Below are 9,393 nucleotides of genomic sequence, written 5' to 3'. Positions count from 1 at the left end.
AGCAGCACCTTCTGCTGTCTGCAAAAGCTTACAGCACCTGGTATTCCCAGGCGGTCTCCCATGCAAGTACTAACCAGGCCCGACCCTGCTTGGCTTCCGAGATCGGACGAGATCGGGCTTGTTCAGGGTGGTATGGCCGTAAGCGAGAGTGTCCCTCACAAAGAGGCTTTTTATAGATGCTGACCTGTAGAAAAAGCAGTGAATGAACTTCACCAAAACAGGAGTTCAAAGGTCAAACGTCTTGTCCGTCTCCTGTGAAGCAGCAGCACCTTCTGCTGTCTGCAAAAGAGAAGAGAAAAAGCTTACAGCACCTGGTATTCCCAGGCGGTCTCCCATGCAAGTACTAACCAGGCCAGACCCTGCTTGGCTTCCGAGATCGGACGAGATCGGGCTTGTTCAGGGTGGTATGGCCGTAAGCGAGAGTGTCACTCACAAAGAGGCTTTTTATAGATGCTGACCTGTAGTTTGGGACAGCACTCTTCAGTAATAGGTCTTTTGTTAAAGTTGCTAAATTGGTCCCTTTTACAGTGAGGAGGCTGGGGCTGTTATTTTGAGAGTGTAGGAGAAAACAAGGATATCGTTAAAACAACAAATGTGTTCCCCAAAAAGGAGGAGAGTGTGGTTACTTTTGTTTAATGTTTGACTATTAAGGGCACCAAATGTGTCAGTTTCTCATTGATACTGACTGAAAAGGCCTGTTTGTCGTTTGGCATAGTTGGAGGTTGAGTGTGTGTAATGTTAGCTTCATGTGCTTTGTATGTCAGTGTAGTCCAGCAGAGAACAGCATAGGCTTGTCAGTAATGGATGCAAACACTGAATAGGACCATGAAAAACTTTTGTTGTGAAGTCCAGAGACAGCGCCCTCTGCTGTCTGCAAAAGACAAGAGAAAAAGCTTACAGCACCTGGTATTCCCAGGCGGTCTCCCATCCAAGTACTAACCAGGCCCGACCCTGTTTGGCTTCCGAGATCGGACGAGATCGGGCTTGTTCAGGGTGGTGTGGCCGTAAGCGAGAGTGTCACTCACAAAGAGGCTTTTTATAGATGCTGACCTGTAGAAAAAGCAGTGAATGAACTTCACCAAAACAGGAGTTCAAAGGTCAAACGTCTTGTCCGTCTCCTGTGAAGCAGCAGCACCTTCTGCTGTCTGCAAAAGCTTACAGCACCTGGTATTCCCAGGCGGTCTCCCATGCAAGTACTAACCAGGCCCGACCCTGCTTGGCTTCCGAGATCGGACGAGATCGGGCTTGTTCAGGGTGGTATGGCCGTAAGCGAGAGTGTCACTCACAAAGAGGCTTTTTATAGATGCTGACCTGTAGTTTGGGACAGCACTCTTCAGTAATAGGTCTTTTGTTAAAGTTGCTAAATTGGTCCCTTTTACAGTGAGGAGGCTGGGGCTGTTATTTTGAGAGTGTAGGAGAAAACAAGGATATCGTTAAAACAACAAATGTGTTCCCCAAAAAGGAGGAGAGTGTGGTTACTTTTGTTTAATGTTTGACTATTAAGGGCACCAAATGTGTCAGTTTCTCATTGATACTGACTGAAAAGGCCTGTTTGTCGTTTGGCATAGTTGGAGGTTGAGTGTGTGTAATGTTAGCTTCATGTGCTTTGTATGTCAGTGTAGTCCAGCAGAGAACAGCATAGGCTTGTCAGTAATGGATGCAAACACTGAATAGGACCATGAAAAACTTTTGTTGTGAAGTCCAGAGACAGCGCCCTCTGCTGTCTGCAAAAGACAAGAGAAAAAGCTTACAGCACCTGGTATTCCCAGGCGGTCTCCCATCCAAGTACTAACCAGGCCCGACCCTGTTTGGCTTCCGAGATCGGACGAGATCAGGCTTGTTCAGGGTGGTGTGGCCGTAAGCGAGAGTGTCACTCACAAAGAGGCTTTTTATAGATGCTGACCTGTAGAAAAAGCAGTGAATGAACTTCACCAAAACAGGAGTTCAAAGGTCAAACGTCTTGTCCGTCTCCTGTGAAGCAGCAGCACCTTCTGCTGTCTGCAAAAGCTTACAGCACCTGGTATTCCCAGGCGGTCTCCCATGCAAGTACTAACCAGGCCCGACCCTGCTTGGCTTCCGAGATCGGACGAGATCGGGCTTGTTCAGGGTGGTATGGCCGTAAGCGAGAGTGTCACTCACAAAGAGGCTTTTTATAGATGCTGACCTGTAGTTTGGGACAGCACTCTTCAGTAATAGGTCTTTTGTTAAAGTTGCTAAATTGGTCCCTTTTACAGTGAGGAGGCTGGGGCTGTTATTTTGAGAGTGTAGGAGAAAACAAGGATATCGTTAAAACAACAAATGTGTTCCCCAAAAAGGAGGAGAGTGTGGTTACTTTTGTTTAATGTTTGACTATTAAGGGCACCAAATGTGTCAGTTTCTCATTGATACTGACTGAAAAGGCCTGTTTGTCGTTTGGCATAGTTGGAGGTTGAGTGTGTGTAATGTTAGCTTCATGTGCTTTGTATGTCAGTGTAGTCCAGCAGAGAACAGCATAGGCTTGTCAGTAATGGATGCAAACACTGAATAGGACCATGAAAAACTTTTGTTGTGAAGTCCAGAGACAGCGCCCTCTGCTGTCTGCAAAAGACAAGAGAAAAAGCTTACAGCACCTGGTATTCCCAGGCGGTCTCCCATCCAAGTACTAACCAGGCCCGACCCTGTTTGGCTTCCGAGATCGGACGAGATCGGGCTTGTTCAGGGTGGTGTGGCCGTAAGCGAGAGTGTCACTCACAAAGAGGCTTTTTATAGATGCTGACCTGTAGAAAAAGCAGTGAATGAACTTCACCAAAACAGGAGTTCAAAGGTCAAACGTCTTGTCCGTCTCCTGTGAAGCAGCAGCACCTTCTGCTGTCTGCAAAAGCTTACAGCACCTGGTATTCCCAGGCGGTCTCCCATGCAAGTACTAACCAGGCCCGACCCTGCTTGGCTTCCGAGATCGGACGAGATCGGGCTTGTTCAGGGTGGTATGGCCGTAAGCGAGAGTGTCACTCACAAAGAGGCTTTTTATAGATGCTGACCTGTAGTTTGGGACAGCACTCTTCAGTAATAGGTCTTTTGTTAAAGTTGCTAAATTGGTCCCTTTTACAGTGAGGAGGCTGGGGCTGTTATTTTGAGAGTGTAGGAGAAAACAAGGATATCGTTAAAACAACAAATGTGTTCCCCAAAAAGGAGGAGAGTGTGGTTACTTTTGTTTAATGTTTGACTATTAAGGGCACCAAATGTGTCAGTTTCTCATTGATACTGACTGAAAAGGCCTGTTTGTCGTTTGGCATAGTTGGAGGTTGAGTGTGTGTAATGTTAGCTTCATGTGCTTTGTATGTCAGTGTAGTCCAGCAGAGAACAGCATAGGCTTGTCAGTAATGGATGCAAACACTGAATAGGACCATGAAAAACTTTTGTTGTGAAGTCCAGAGACAGCGCCCTCTGCTGTCTGCAAAAGACAAGAGAAAAAGCTTACAGCACCTGGTATTCCCAGGCGGTCTCCCATCCAAGTACTAACCAGGCCCGACCCTGTTTGGCTTCCGAGATCGGACGAGATCGGGCTTGTTCAGGGTGGTGTGGCCGTAAGCGAGAGTGTCACTCACAAAGAGGCTTTTTATAGATGCTGACCTGTAGAAAAAGCAGTGAATGAACTTCACCAAAACAGGAGTTCAAAGGTCAAACGTCTTGTCCGTCTCCTGTGAAGCAGCAGCACCTTCTGCTGTCTGCAAAAGCTTACAGCACCTGGTATTCCCAGGCGGTCTCCCATGCAAGTACTAACCAGGCCCGACCCTGCTTGGCTTCCGAGATCGGACGAGATCGGGCTTGTTCAGGGTGGTATGGCCGTAAGCGAGAGTGTCACTCACAAAGAGGCTTTTTATAGATGCTGACCTGTAGTTTGGGACAGCACTCTTCAGTAATAGGTCTTTTGTTAAAGTTGCTAAATTGGTCCCTTTTACAGTGAGGAGGCTGGGGCTGTTATTTTGAGAGTGTAGGAGAAAACAAGGATATCGTTAAAACAACAAATGTGTTCCCCAAAAAGGAGGAGAGTGTGGTTACTTTTGTTTAATGTTTGACTATTAAGGGCACCAAATGTGTCAGTTTCTCATTGATACTGACTGAAAAGGCCTGTTTGTCGTTTGGCATAGTTGGAGGTTGAGTGTGTGTAATGTTAGCTTCATGTGCTTTGTATGTCAGTGTAGTCCAGCAGAGAACAGCATAGGCTTGTCAGTAATGGATGCAAACACTGAATAGGACCATGAAAAACTTTTGTTGTGAAGTCCAGAGACAGCGCCCTCTGCTGTCTGCAAAAGACAAGAGAAAAAGCTTACAGCACCTGGTATTCCCAGGCGGTCTCCCATCCAAGTACTAACCAGGCCCGACCCTGTTTGGCTTCCGAGATCGGGCTTGTTCAGGGTGGTGTGGCCGTAAGCGAGAGTGTCCCTCACAAAGAGGCTTTTTATAGATGCTGACCTGTAGAAAAAGCAGTGAATGAACTTCACCAAAACAGGAGTTCAAAGGTCAAACGTCTTGTCCGTCTCCTGTGAAGCAGCAGCACCTTCTGCTGTCTGCAAAAGAGAAGAGAAAAAGCTTACAGCACCTGGTATTCCCAGGCGGTCTCCCATGCAAGTACTAACCAGGCCCGACCCTGCTTGGCTTCCGAGATCGGACGAGATCGGGCTTGTTCAGGGTGGTATGGCCGTAAGCGAGAGTGTCACTCACAAAGAGGCTTTTTATAGATGCTGACCTGTAGTTTGGGACAGCACTCTTCAGTAATAGGTCTTTTGTTAAAGTTGCTAAATTGGTCCCTTTTACAGTGAGGAGGCTGGGGCTGTTATTTTGAGAGTGTAGGAGAAAACAAGGATATCGTTAAAACAACAAATGTGTTCCCCAAAAAGGAGGAGAGTGTGGTTACTTTTGTTTAATGTTTGACTATTAAGGGCACCAAATGTGTCAGTTTCTCATTGATACTGACTGAAAAGGCCTGTTTGTCGTTTGGCATAGTTGGAGGTTGAGTGTGTGTAATGTTAGCTTCATGTGCTTTGTATGTCAGTGTAGTCCAGCAGAGAACAGCATAGGCTTGTCAGTAATGGATGCAAACACTGAATAGGACCATGAAAAACTTTTGTTGTGAAGTCCAGAGACAGCGCCCTCTGCTGTCTGCAAAAGACAAGAGAAAAAGCTTACAGCACCTGGTATTCCCAGGCGGTCTCCCATCCAAGTACTAACCAGGCCCGACCCTGTTTGGCTTCCGAGATCGGGCTTGTTCAGGGTGGTGTGGCCGTAAGCGAGAGTGTCCCTCACAAAGAGGCTTTTTATAGATGCTGACCTGTAGAAAAAGCAGTGAATGAACTTCACCAAAACAGGAGTTCAAAGGTCAAACGTCTTGTCCGTCTCCTGTGAAGCAGCAGCACCTTCTGCTGTCTGCAAAAGAGAAGAGAAAAAGCTTACAGCACCTGGTATTCCCAGGCGGTCTCCCATGCAAGTACTAACCAGGCCCGACCCTGCTTGGCTTCCGAGATCGGACGAGATCGGGCTTGTTCAGGGTGGTATGGCCGTAAGCGAGAGTGTCACTCACAAAGAGGCTTTTTATAGATGCTGACCTGTAGTTTGGGACAGCACTCTTCAGTAATAGGTCTTTTGTTAAAGTTGCTAAATTGGTCCCTTTTACAGTGAGGAGGCTGGGGCTGTTATTTTGAGAGTGTAGGAGAAAACAAGGATATCGTTAAAACAACAAATGTGTTCCCCAAAAAGGAGGAGAGTGTGGTTACTTTTGTTTAATGTTTGACTATTAAGGGCACCAAATGTGTCAGTTTCTCATTGATACTGACTGAAAAGGCCTGTTTGTCGTTTGGCATAGTTGGAGGTTGAGTGTGTGTAATGTTAGCTTCATGTGCTTTGTATGTCAGTGTAGTCCAGCAGAGAACAGCATAGGCTTGTCAGTAATGGATGCAAACACTGAATAGGACCATGAAAAACTTTTGTTGTGAAGTCCAGAGACAGCGCCCTCTGCTGTCTGCAAAAGACAAGAGAAAAAGCTTACAGCACCTGGTATTCCCAGGCGGTCTCCCATCCAAGTACTAACCAGGCCCGACCCTGTTTGGCTTCCGAGATCGGACGAGATCGGGCTTGTTCAGGGTGGTGTGGCCGTAAGCGAGAGTGTCACTCACAAAGAGGCTTTTTATAGATGCTGACCTGTAGAAAAAGCAGTGAATGAACTTCACCAAAACAGGAGTTCAAAGGTCAAACGTCTTGTCCGTCTCCTGTGAAGCAGCAGCACCTTCTGCTGTCTGCAAAAGAGAAGAGACAAAGCTTACAGCACCTGGTATTCCCAGGCGGTCTCCCATGCAAGTACTAACCAGGCCCGACCCTGCTTGGCTTCCGAGATCGGACGAGATCGGGCTTGTTCAGGGTGGTATGGCCGTAAGCGAGAGTGTCCCTCACAAAGAGGCTTTTTATAGATGCTGACCTGTAGAAAAAGCAGTGAATGAACTTCAGCAAAACAGGAGTTCAAAGGTCAAACGTCTTGTCCGTCTCCTGTGAAGCAGCAGCACCTTCTGCTGTCTGCAAAAGCTTACAGCACCTGGTATTCCCAGGCGGTCTCCCATGCAAGTACTAACCAGGCCCGACCCTGCTTGGCTTCCGAGATCGGACGAGATCGGGCTTGTTCAGGGTGGTATGGCCGTAAGCGAGAGTGTCCCTCACAAAGAGGCTTTTTATAGATGCTGACCTGTAGAAAAAGCAGTGAATGAACTTCACCAAAACAGGAGTTCAAAGGTCAAACGTCTTGTCCGTCTCCTGTGAAGCAGCAGCACCTTCTGCTGTCTGCAAAAGAGAAGAGAAAAAGCTTACAGCACCTGGTATTCCCAGGCGGTCTCCCATGCAAGTACTAACCAGGCCCGACCCTGCTTGGCTTCCGAGATCGGACGAGATCGGGCTTGTTCAGGGTGGTATGGCCGTAAGCGAGAGTGTCACTCACAAAGAGGCTTTTTATAGATGCTGACCTGTAGTTTGGGACAGCACTCTTCAGTAATAGGTCTTTTGTTAAAGTTGCTAAATTGGTCCCTTTTACAGTGAGGAGGCTGGGGCTGTTATTTTGAGAGTGTAGGAGAAAACAAGGATATCGTTAAAACAACAAATGTGTTCCCCAAAAAGGAGGAGAGTGTGGTTACTTTTGTTTAATGTTTGACTATTAAGGGCACCAAATGTGTCAGTTTCTCATTGATACTGACTGAAAAGGCCTGTTTGTCGTTTGGCATAGTTGGAGGTTGAGTGTGTGTAATGTTAGCTTCATGTGCTTTGTATGTCAGTGTAGTCCAGCAGAGAACAGCATAGGCTTGTCAGTAATGGATGCAAACACTGAATAGGACCATGAAAAACTTTTGTTGTGAAGTCCAGAGACAGCGCCCTCTGCTGTCTGCAAAAGACAAGAGAAAAAGCTTACAGCACCTGGTATTCCCAGGCGGTCTCCCATCCAAGTACTAACCAGGCCCGACCCTGCTTGGCTTCCGAGATCGGACGAGATCGGGCTTGTTCAGGGTGGTGTGGCCGTAAGCGAGAGTGTCACTCACAAAGAGGCTTTTTATAGATGCTGACCTGTAGAAAAAGCAGTGAATGAACTTCACCAAAACAGGAGTTCAAAGGTCAAACGTCTTGTCCGTCTCCTGTGAAGCAGCAGCACCTTCTGCTGTCTGCAAAAGCTTACAGCACCTGGTATTCCCAGGCGGTCTCCCATGCAAGTACTAACCAGGCCCGACCCTGCTTGGCTTCCGAGATCGGACGAGATCGGGCTTGTTCAGGGTGGTATGGCCGTAAGCGAGAGTGTCCCTCACAAAGAGGCTTTTTATAGATGCTGACCTGTAGAAAAAGCAGTGAATGAACTTCACCAAAACAGGAGTTCAAAGGTCAAACGTCTTGTCCGTCTCCTGTGAAGCAGCAGCACCTTCTGCTGTCTGCAAAAGAGAAGAGAAAAAGCTTACAGCACCTGGTATTCCCAGGCGGTCTCCCATGCAAGTACTAACCAGGCCCGACCCTGCTTGGCTTCCGAGATCGGACGAGATCGGGCTTGTTCAGGGTGGTATGGCCGTAAGCGAGAGTGTCACTCACAAAGAGGCTTTTTATAGATGCTGACCTGTAGTTTGGGACAGCACTCTTCAGTAATAGGTCTTTTGTTAAAGTTGCTAAATTGGTCCCTTTTACAGTGAGGAGGCTGGGGCTGTTATTTTGAGAGTGTAGGAGAAAACAAGGATATCGTTAAAACAACAAATGTGTTCCCCAAAAAGGAGGAGAGTGTGGTTACTTTTGTTTAATGTTTGACTATTAAGGGCACCAAATGTGTCAGTTTCTCATTGATACTGACTGAAAAGGCCTGTTTGTCGTTTGGCATAGTTGGAGGTTGAGTGTGTGTAATGTTAGCTTCATGTGCTTTGTATGTCAGTGTAGTCCAGCAGAGAACAGCATAGGCTTGTCAGTAATGGATGCAAACACTGAATAGGACCATGAAAAACTTTTGTTGTGAAGTCCAGAGACAGCGCCCTCTGCTGTCTGCAAAAGACAAGAGAAAAAGCTTACAGCACCTGGTATTCCCAGGCGGTCTCCCATCCAAGTACTAACCAGGCCCGACCCTGTTTGGCTTCCGAGATCGGACGAGATCGGGCTTGTTCAGGGTGGTGTGGCCGTAAGCGAGAGTGTCACTCACAAAGAGGCTTTTTATAGATGCTGACCTGTAGAAAAAGCAGTGAATGAACTTCACCAAAACAGGAGTTCAAAGGTCAAACGTCTTGTCCGTCTCCTGTGAAGCAGCAGCACCTTCTGCTGTCTGCAAAAGCTTACAGCACCTGGTATTCCCAGGCGGTCTCCCATGCAAGTACTAACCAGGCCCGACCCTGCTTGGCTTCCGAGATCGGACGAGATCGGGCTTGTTCAGGGTGGTATGGCCGTAAGCGAGAGTGTCACTCACAAAGAGGCTTTTTATAGATGCTGACCTGTAGTTTGGGACAGCACTCTTCAGTAATAGGTCTTTTGTTAAAGTTGCTAAATTGGTCCCTTTTACAGTGAGGAGGCTGGGGCTGTTATTTTGAGAGTGTAGGAGAAAACAAGGATATCGTTAAAACAACAAATGTGTTCCCCAAAAAGGAGGAGAGTGTGGTTACTTTTGTTTAATGTTTGACTATTAAGGGCACCAAATGTGTCAGTTTCTCATTGATACTGACTGAAAAGGCCTGTTTGTCGTTTGGCATAGTTGGAGGTTGAGTGTGTGTAATGTTAGCTTCATGTGCTTTGTATGTCAGTGTAGTCCAGCAGAGAACAGCATAGGCTTGTCAGTAATGGATGCAAACACTGAATAGGACCATGAAAAACTTTTGTTGTGAAGTCCAGAGACAGCGCCCTCTGCTGTCTGCAAAAGACAAGAGA

General features: G+C 47.1%; 21 non-coding genes and 2 pseudogenes across 21 annotated transcripts; all 23 read right to left on the bottom strand.

The window, feature by feature from the left end:
• Positions 1-25: 25 nt before the first annotated feature.
• Positions 26-144, bottom strand: LOC139224353 (5S ribosomal RNA). The gene has a single exon (XR_011586405.1). It is a non-coding gene; the product is annotated as a 5S ribosomal RNA (ribosomal RNA).
• Positions 145-299: 155 nt separating this feature from the next.
• LOC139224121 (5S ribosomal RNA) lies at positions 300-418 on the bottom strand. Its single transcript, XR_011586210.1, has one exon. It is a non-coding gene; the product is annotated as a 5S ribosomal RNA (ribosomal RNA).
• A 473-nt stretch (positions 419-891) lies between these two features.
• LOC139224665 (5S ribosomal RNA) lies at positions 892-1,010 on the bottom strand. Its single transcript, XR_011586696.1, has one exon. It is a non-coding gene; the product is annotated as a 5S ribosomal RNA (ribosomal RNA).
• A 142-nt stretch (positions 1,011-1,152) lies between these two features.
• LOC139224352 (5S ribosomal RNA) lies at positions 1,153-1,271 on the bottom strand. The gene has a single exon (XR_011586404.1). It is a non-coding gene; the product is annotated as a 5S ribosomal RNA (ribosomal RNA).
• Positions 1,272-1,744: 473 nt separating this feature from the next.
• LOC139224092 (5S ribosomal RNA) lies at positions 1,745-1,863 on the bottom strand. Its single transcript, XR_011586184.1, has one exon. It is a non-coding gene; the product is annotated as a 5S ribosomal RNA (ribosomal RNA).
• A 142-nt stretch (positions 1,864-2,005) lies between these two features.
• Positions 2,006-2,124, bottom strand: LOC139224351 (5S ribosomal RNA). Its single transcript, XR_011586403.1, has one exon. It is a non-coding gene; the product is annotated as a 5S ribosomal RNA (ribosomal RNA).
• Positions 2,125-2,597: 473 nt separating this feature from the next.
• LOC139224664 (5S ribosomal RNA) lies at positions 2,598-2,716 on the bottom strand. Its single transcript, XR_011586695.1, has one exon. It is a non-coding gene; the product is annotated as a 5S ribosomal RNA (ribosomal RNA).
• A 142-nt stretch (positions 2,717-2,858) lies between these two features.
• On the bottom strand, positions 2,859-2,977 carry LOC139224349 (5S ribosomal RNA). The gene has a single exon (XR_011586402.1). It is a non-coding gene; the product is annotated as a 5S ribosomal RNA (ribosomal RNA).
• Positions 2,978-3,450: 473 nt separating this feature from the next.
• LOC139224663 (5S ribosomal RNA) lies at positions 3,451-3,569 on the bottom strand. The gene has a single exon (XR_011586694.1). It is a non-coding gene; the product is annotated as a 5S ribosomal RNA (ribosomal RNA).
• A 142-nt stretch (positions 3,570-3,711) lies between these two features.
• On the bottom strand, positions 3,712-3,830 carry LOC139224348 (5S ribosomal RNA). Its single transcript, XR_011586401.1, has one exon. It is a non-coding gene; the product is annotated as a 5S ribosomal RNA (ribosomal RNA).
• A 473-nt stretch (positions 3,831-4,303) lies between these two features.
• LOC139224163 (5S ribosomal RNA) lies at positions 4,304-4,412 on the bottom strand (annotated as a pseudogene).
• Positions 4,413-4,567: 155 nt separating this feature from the next.
• LOC139224346 (5S ribosomal RNA) lies at positions 4,568-4,686 on the bottom strand. Its single transcript, XR_011586399.1, has one exon. It is a non-coding gene; the product is annotated as a 5S ribosomal RNA (ribosomal RNA).
• A 473-nt stretch (positions 4,687-5,159) lies between these two features.
• Positions 5,160-5,268, bottom strand: LOC139224162 (5S ribosomal RNA; annotated as a pseudogene).
• Positions 5,269-5,423: 155 nt separating this feature from the next.
• Positions 5,424-5,542, bottom strand: LOC139224345 (5S ribosomal RNA). Its single transcript, XR_011586398.1, has one exon. It is a non-coding gene; the product is annotated as a 5S ribosomal RNA (ribosomal RNA).
• A 473-nt stretch (positions 5,543-6,015) lies between these two features.
• LOC139224662 (5S ribosomal RNA) lies at positions 6,016-6,134 on the bottom strand. Its single transcript, XR_011586693.1, has one exon. It is a non-coding gene; the product is annotated as a 5S ribosomal RNA (ribosomal RNA).
• Positions 6,135-6,289: 155 nt separating this feature from the next.
• On the bottom strand, positions 6,290-6,408 carry LOC139224344 (5S ribosomal RNA). The gene has a single exon (XR_011586397.1). It is a non-coding gene; the product is annotated as a 5S ribosomal RNA (ribosomal RNA).
• A 142-nt stretch (positions 6,409-6,550) lies between these two features.
• LOC139224343 (5S ribosomal RNA) lies at positions 6,551-6,669 on the bottom strand. The gene has a single exon (XR_011586396.1). It is a non-coding gene; the product is annotated as a 5S ribosomal RNA (ribosomal RNA).
• Positions 6,670-6,824: 155 nt separating this feature from the next.
• LOC139224342 (5S ribosomal RNA) lies at positions 6,825-6,943 on the bottom strand. The gene has a single exon (XR_011586395.1). It is a non-coding gene; the product is annotated as a 5S ribosomal RNA (ribosomal RNA).
• Positions 6,944-7,416: 473 nt separating this feature from the next.
• LOC139224208 (5S ribosomal RNA) lies at positions 7,417-7,535 on the bottom strand. Its single transcript, XR_011586269.1, has one exon. It is a non-coding gene; the product is annotated as a 5S ribosomal RNA (ribosomal RNA).
• A 142-nt stretch (positions 7,536-7,677) lies between these two features.
• LOC139224341 (5S ribosomal RNA) lies at positions 7,678-7,796 on the bottom strand. Its single transcript, XR_011586394.1, has one exon. It is a non-coding gene; the product is annotated as a 5S ribosomal RNA (ribosomal RNA).
• A 155-nt stretch (positions 7,797-7,951) lies between these two features.
• Positions 7,952-8,070, bottom strand: LOC139224340 (5S ribosomal RNA). The gene has a single exon (XR_011586393.1). It is a non-coding gene; the product is annotated as a 5S ribosomal RNA (ribosomal RNA).
• Positions 8,071-8,543: 473 nt separating this feature from the next.
• On the bottom strand, positions 8,544-8,662 carry LOC139224661 (5S ribosomal RNA). Its single transcript, XR_011586692.1, has one exon. It is a non-coding gene; the product is annotated as a 5S ribosomal RNA (ribosomal RNA).
• Positions 8,663-8,804: 142 nt separating this feature from the next.
• LOC139224339 (5S ribosomal RNA) lies at positions 8,805-8,923 on the bottom strand. The gene has a single exon (XR_011586392.1). It is a non-coding gene; the product is annotated as a 5S ribosomal RNA (ribosomal RNA).
• Between the last annotated feature and the right edge of the window lie 470 nt (positions 8,924-9,393).

This window comes from Pempheris klunzingeri, chromosome 24, assembly GCF_042242105.1.
Source record: "Pempheris klunzingeri isolate RE-2024b chromosome 24, fPemKlu1.hap1, whole genome shotgun sequence".
NCBI lineage: Eukaryota > Metazoa > Chordata > Actinopteri > Acropomatiformes > Pempheridae > Pempheris > Pempheris klunzingeri.
This window is presented reverse-complemented; position numbering and strand designations above follow the sequence as displayed.